The sequence below is a fragment of the Eurosta solidaginis genome, chromosome X (genome assembly GCF_040869045.1).
Source record: "Eurosta solidaginis isolate ZX-2024a chromosome X, ASM4086904v1, whole genome shotgun sequence".
Taxonomy (NCBI): Eukaryota; Metazoa; Arthropoda; class Insecta; order Diptera; family Tephritidae; genus Eurosta; species Eurosta solidaginis.
The window spans coordinates 89,136,577-89,143,969 of NC_090324.1; positions in this window are offsets into that span (position 1 = coordinate 89,136,577).

The following is a 7,393-nucleotide window of genomic DNA, read 5'->3' on the forward strand; positions in this document are numbered from 1 at the left end:
TTTTCGGGATCCTTTCCGGGTCCCATCAGGGTCATTTCGGAACTTTTTCGGCATCATTTAAGACTGGTTTTCAGGATTCGTCTGGGATCCCGTCAGGGTATTTCGGGATAATTTTGGGACCCTGCCAAGATCATTTCTAGATGGATTTCGGGATCTGTCCGGGATGCCGTCAGGGTAATTTTGGGACTATTAGGTGATCATTTGAGGACCTTTTCGGCATCACTTCTGGATGGTTTTCGGTATCCGTTCAGGATCCCGTCGGAATAATTGCGGGACTTTTTCGGGATCATTTGGTGTCCCTTCCGGCATCATTTCTGGATGGATTTTGGGATTCGTCCGGCATCCCGTCGGGGTCATTTCGGGACTTTTTCTCGACTAATACGGGATCATTTGCGGGCTCTTTCGGCATCATTTCTAGATAGTCGTCGGGATCCGTTCGGGATCCCGTCAGGGTCTTTTCGGAACTATTAGGAGATCATTTGAGGACCTTTCCGCCATCATTTCTGGATAGTTTTCGGGATCCTTTCGGGGTCCAGTCAGGGTCATTTCGGGACTTTTTCGGGATCATTTAGAGATGGCTTTCAGGATTCGTCCGGGAACCCGTCAGGGTAATTTCTGAACTTTTCCAAGACTATTTCGGGATAATTTTGGGACCTTCCCAAGATCATTTCTGGATGGATTTCGGGATTTGTCCGGGATCCCGTCGGGGTTATTTCGGGAGCTTTTCGGGGCTAATACGGGATCATTTGAGGATCCTTCCGGAATCATTTCTGTATGGTTTTCGCGATCAGTCGTGGATCCCCTCGGAGCCATTTCGGAACTTTTTCTGGAGTATGTCGGGATAATTTAGGGACCCTTCCTGGATATTTTCTGGATGGTTTTTGAGATCCGCCCGTGAGCCCGTCAGGGTCATTTCGGAACCTTTTCGGGATCATTTTGGAACACCTTCAGGGATCATTTCTGTGTGGTTCTCTGTATATGTCTAGAATCGTGTCGCTGTCATTTCGAGTTTTTTTGGGACTATTCGGGGAACTTTTGGAGACCCTTTCGGGGCATTTCTGGATGGTTTTCGGGATCCGTCCGGGATATCGTCGGGGTCATTTGGGGACTTTTTCGGGATCATTTGGGGGCTCTTCCGGCATCATTTCTGGATAGTTTTCGGGATCCGTCCGGCATTCCGTCGGGGTCATTTCGGGACTTTTTCTCGACTAATACGGGATCATTTGCGGGCCCTTTCGGTATCATCTCTGTATAGTTGTCGGGATCCGTTCGGGATCCCGTCAGGGTCTTTTCGGAACTATTGGGAGATCATTTGAGGACCTTTCCGGCATCATTTCTGGTTAGTTTTTGGGATCCTTTCCGGATCCCATCAGGGTCATTTCGGGACTTTTTCGGCATCATTTAAGATTGGTTTTCAGGATTCGTCCGGGATCCGTCAGGGTAATTTCTGGACTTTTCCCAGACTATTTCGTGATAATTTTGGGACCCTCCCAAGATCATTTGTGGATGGATTTCAGGATTCGTCCGGGAACCCGTCAGGGTAATTTCTGAACTTTTCCGAGACTATTTCGGGATAATTTTGGGACCTTCCCAAGATCATTTCTGGATGGATTTTGGGATCAGTCCGGGATGCCGTCAGGGTCATTTTGGTATTAGGTGATCATTTGAGGACCTTTCCGGCATCACTTCTGGATGGTTTTCGGTATCCGATCAGGATTCCCTCGGAATCATTGCGGGACTTTTTGGGGATCATTTGGGGCCCCTCCCAAGATAATTTCTGGATGGATTTCGGGATCTGTCCGGGATCCCGTCAGGGTCATTTAGGGATGCGTTCGAGATCCCGTCAGGGTCATTTCGGGACTTCTTCGGGACTATATCGGGATAATTTCTGGATGGTTTATGGGATCCGTCCATGACCCCTTAAGGGTCATTTCGGGACTATTAGGTGATCATTTGAGGACCTTTCCGGCATCACTTCTGGATGATTTTCGGTATCCGTTCGGGATCCCGTCGGAATCAATGCGGGACTTTTACGGAATCATTTGGGATCCCTTCCGGAATCATTTCTGGATGATTTTCGGGATTTGTCCGGGATCACGTCGGGGTTATTTCGGGACCTCTTCGGGGCTAATACGGGATCATTTGGGGATCCTCTATGGGTCGTTTCGTGACTTTTTCTGTATTATTTCGGGATCATTTTGGGACCCTTTCGGCATAATTTCTTGATGGTTTGCCGGATCCATCAGGGTCATTTCGGGACCATTTTGGGATCATTTGGGGACCCTTCCGAGATCATTTCTGGATCCGTCCGGGATGCCGTAGGAGCCATTTCGGGATTTTTTGTTACTTTTCCGGGATAGTTTTTGCACCCTTCCGGGATCATTTCTGGATCTGTGCGGGATCCCATCTGGGTCAATTCCGGACTATTTCGGGATCATTTTGGAATCTTTCCGGAATCATTTCTGTATGGTTTTCGCGATCCATCGTGGATCCCCTCGGAGCCATTTCGGAACTTTTTCTGGAGTTAGTCGGGATAATTTAGGGACCCTTCCTGGATATTTTCTGGATGGTTTTTGAGATCCGCCCGGGAGCCCGTCAGGGTCATTTCGGAACCTTTTCGGGATCATTTTTTAACACCTTCAGGGATCATTTCTGTGTGGTTTTCTAGATACGTCTAGAATCGTGTCGCTCTCATTTCGGGTTTTTTTTGGGACTATTCGGGGAACTTTTGGAGACCCTTTCGGGGCATTTCTGGATGGTTTTCGGGATCCGTCCGCGATAGCGTTGGGGTCATTTCGTAGCTTTTTCTGGATAATTTCGGGATCATTTGGGATCCTATCAGGTTATCAGCTCATTTAGTTCTTTTTTTTACTCAATTACAAAAATAAAATGCATTAGACAGAAAACAAAATTTTAAACAGATAATAAGCAGGCTAACGCGAATAGCCCATATATTTAAAATTTTCCTTGCGGACAGGGCCGCGGGTAAAGGCTAGTCTAATATATATTATAAATGGGAAAGTTTGGATGTTTGTATGTTTGGATGTTTGGATGTTTGTCCAGACGTTTGTCTTTGTGACTCAATAGCGCAAGAACGGCTGGACCGATTTGGATGAAATTTTGCACACATATAGCCAATAGTCTAGAAGGATCTACTAGCTATATATTTTTCAAAAGGGGCGTGGCCTCCGCCCCCTAAGAACAGTTATAATTTAATTATTATATTTTTTCGTCTTTGCGACTGAATCACGCCAGAATGGCTACACGGATTTTGATGAAATTTGGGACACAGACAGAAGTCTACTAGCGAAATTTTTTTCGAACATGGAAAGAGGGGTGGGGGTCCCACGACCCCTTCGAGAAATTATTTTTCAATAATTTTTACACATTATAACTTTACGTATACTGGCCTTCACCAATATCACAGACTCAAGGGGTCAAATAAGTCGAGGGCTTACAAAGTAAGCAGTGACACCCTCCGCCCGCCCCCTTTATCTCCCTCTGGTGTAAAATCTATAAATTGTTATAACTCAATATAAATTTTCTCCTAAATCAATAGTTTTTGATATCTGGTACATACAGAACGAGATCTAGACAATTTTGGAGGAACGATCAGTGGTCCTCTCCTCTACTCCCGCCATCCGCCCTCCATCAATTGTTTTTATTAGCACGCTTTTATTAGCTTTACCTGTGTGTTTCTATGTAACTTTTTATTCGCTCCAATGCGCCTGCTGCCTTATTAACATGGTTTTATAATTAGCTTCACCTTATTTGTAATCCCGTAAGGGTCATATCGAGACCCTTCCGGGATGATTTCTGTATGGTTTTCGGGATCGGTCCGGGATTACGCCGGGGTAATTTCGGGACTTTTTCGGGTCTATTTGGGGATCATTTTGGGACCCCTCAGGGATCATTTCTGTATAGTTTTCGGGATCCGTCCGGGATCCCGTCGGGGTTATTTTGGGACATCTTCGGGACTATTCCGGAATCATTTCGGGACTATTTCGCGATCATTTGGGGACCCTTCCGGCATCATTTCTGGATGGTTTTCGGGATCCGTCCGGGATCCCGTCGGGGTACTTTCGGGATCATTTGCGTAACTTCGAGAGATAAATTCTTGATGGTTTCCGGGATCATTACGGGACTTTTTCGGGTTTATTTTGGGTCCCTTTAGGCATCATTTCTGGATGGTCCTCGGGATTCGTCCGGCATCCCGTCGGGGTCATTTCGGGACTTTTTCGCGACTAATACGGGATCATTCGGCATCATTTCTGGATGGTTTTCGGGATCCGTCCGGGATCTCGTCGGGGTCATTTGGGGACTTTTTCGGGATCATTTGGGGGCTCTTCCGGCATCATTTCTGGATGGTTTTCGGCATCCGTCCAGGATCTCGTCGGGTCATTTGGGGACTTTTTCGGGATCATTTGGGGGCTCTTCCGGCATCATTTCTGGATGGTTTTCGGGATCCGTCCGGGATCTCGCCGGGTCATTTGGGGACTTTTTCGGGATAATTTTGGGGCTCTTCCGGCATCATTTCTGGATGGTTTTCGGGATCCGTCCGGGATCCCGTCGGGGTCATTTCGGGACTTTTTCGCGACTAATACGGGATCATTTGGGAACCCTTTCGGCATCATTTCTGGATGGTTTTCGGGATACGTCCGGGATCCCGTCGGGGTCATTTCGGGACTTTTTCGCGACTAATATGAGATCATTTGGGAACCCTTTCGGCATCGTTTCTGAATGATTTTCGGGATCCGTCCGGGATCCCATCAGGGTAATTTCGAGTCTATTAAGGGATCATTTGGAAACCTTTCCGGCATCATTTCTGGATAATTTTCGGGATCCGTCCGGGATGCCGACGAGGTCATTTCGGGACTATTTCTGGATCATTTGGGATACCTACCGACATCATTTCTGGATGGTTTTTGGGATTCGTCCGGGATCCCGTCGTGGTCATTTCGGGACTTTTTCTCGACTAATACGGGATCATTTGCGGACCCTTTCGGCATCATTTCCGGATAGTTGTCGGGATCCCGTCACGGTAATTTCGGGACTATTAGGGGATCATTTGAGGACCTTTCCGGCATCATTTCTGGATAGTTTTCGGAATCCTTTCGGGATCCCGTCAGGGTCATTTTGGGACTTTTTCGGGGCTAATACGGGATCATTTGAGGATCCTCTAAGGGTCGTTTCGTGACTTTTTCTGTTTTATTTCGGGATCATTTGGGGACTCTTCCGGCATAATTTCTTGATGGTTTGCCGGATCCATCAGGGTCATTTCGGGACCATTTTGGGATCATTTGGGGACCCTTCCGTGATCATTTCTGGATCCGTCCGGGATGCCATAGGAGCAATTTCGGGATTTTTTGTTACTTTTCCGGGATAGTTTTTGAATCCTTCCGGAATCATTTCTGTATTGTTTTCGCGATGCGTCGTTGGTTCCCTCAGAGCCATTTCGGAACTTTTTCTGGAGTATGTCGGGGTCATTTGGGGACTTTTTCGGGATCATTTGGGGGCTCTTCCGGCATCATTTCTGTATCGTTTTCGGCATCATTTCTGGATGGTTTTCGGGATACGTCCGGGATCCCGTCGGGGTCATTTCGGGACTTTTTCGCGATTAATATGAGATCATTTGGGAACCCTTTCGGCATCGTTTCTGAATGATTTTCGGGATCCGTCCGGGATCCCATCAGGGTAATTTCGAGTCTATTAGGGGATCATTTGGGAACCTTTCCGCCATCATTTCTGGATAATTTTCGGGATCCGTCCGGGATGCCGACGTGGTTATTTCGGGACTATTTCTGGATCATTTGGGATACCTACCGACATCATTTCTGGATGGTTTTTGGGATTCGTCCGGGATTCCGTCGGGGTCATTTCGGGACTTTTTCTCGACTAATACGGGATCATTTGGGGACCCTTTCGACATCATTTCTGGATAGTTTTCGGGATCCGTCCGGGATCCGGACGGGGTCATTTCGGGACTATTTCGGGATCATTTGGGGTACCTACCGGCATCATTTCTGGATGTTTTTCGGTATCCGTCCCGGATCTCGTCGGGGTCATTTGGGGACCTTTTCGGGACATTTGGGGCTCTTCCGGCATCATTTCTGGATGGTTTCCGGGATCCGTCCAGGATGCCGTCGGGGTCATTTCGGGACTTTTTCGCGACTAATACGGGATCATTTGGGAACCCTTTCGGCATCATTTCTGGATGGTTTTCGGGATCCGTCCGGGATCCCATCAGGGTAATTTCGGGACTATTAGGGGATCATTTGTGGACCTTTCCGGCATCATTTCTGGATAATTTTCATTATCCGTCCGGGATGCCGACGAGGTCATTTCGGGATTATTTTGGGATCATTTGGGATACCTACCGGCATCATTTCTGGGTGGTTATTGGGATTCGTCCGGGATCCCGTCGGGGATATTTCGGGACTTTTTCTCGACTAATACGAGATCATTTGCGAACCCTTTCGGCATCATTTCTGGATAGTTGTCGGGATCCCGTCACGGTCATTTCGGGACTATTAGGGGATCATTTGAGGACCTTTCCGGCATCATTTCTGGATAGTTTTCGGAATCCTTTCGGGATCCCGTCAGGATCATTTCGGGGCTTTTTCGGGATCATTTAAGGATGGATTTCGGGATTTGTCTGGGATGCCGTCAGGGTCATTTTGGGACTATTAGGTGAGCATTTGAAGACCTTTCCGGCATCAATTCTGGATGGTTTTCGGAATAATTGCGGGACCTTTTCGGGATCATTGTGGTCCCTTCCGACATCATTTCTAGATGGTTTTTGGGATTCGTCCGGCATCCCGTTCGGGACTTTTTCTCAACTAATACGGGATCATTTGCGGGCCCTTTCGGTATCATTTCTGGATAGTTGTCGGGATCCGTTCGGGATCCCGTCAGGGTCTTTTCGGAACTATTGGGAGATCATTTGAGGACCTTTCCGGCATCATTTCTGATTAGTTTTCGGGATCCTTTCCGGGTCCCATCAGGGTCATTTCGGAACTTTTTCGGCATCATTTAAGACTGGTTTTCAGGATTCGTCTGGGATCCCGTCAGGGTATTTCGGGATAATTTTGGGACCCTGCCAAGATCATTTCTAGATGGATTTCGGGATCTGTCCGGGATGCCGTCAGGGTAATTTTGGGACTATTAGGTGATCATTTGAGGACCTTTTCGGCATCACTTCTGGATGGTTTTCGGTATCCGTTCAGGATCCCGTCGGAATAATTGCGGGACTTTTTCGGGATCATTTGGTGTCCCTTCCGGCATCATTTCTGGATGGATTTTGGGATTCGTCCGGCATCCCGTCGGGGTCATTTCGGGACTTTTTCTCGACTAATACGGGATCATTTGCGGGCTCTTTCGGCATCATTTCTAG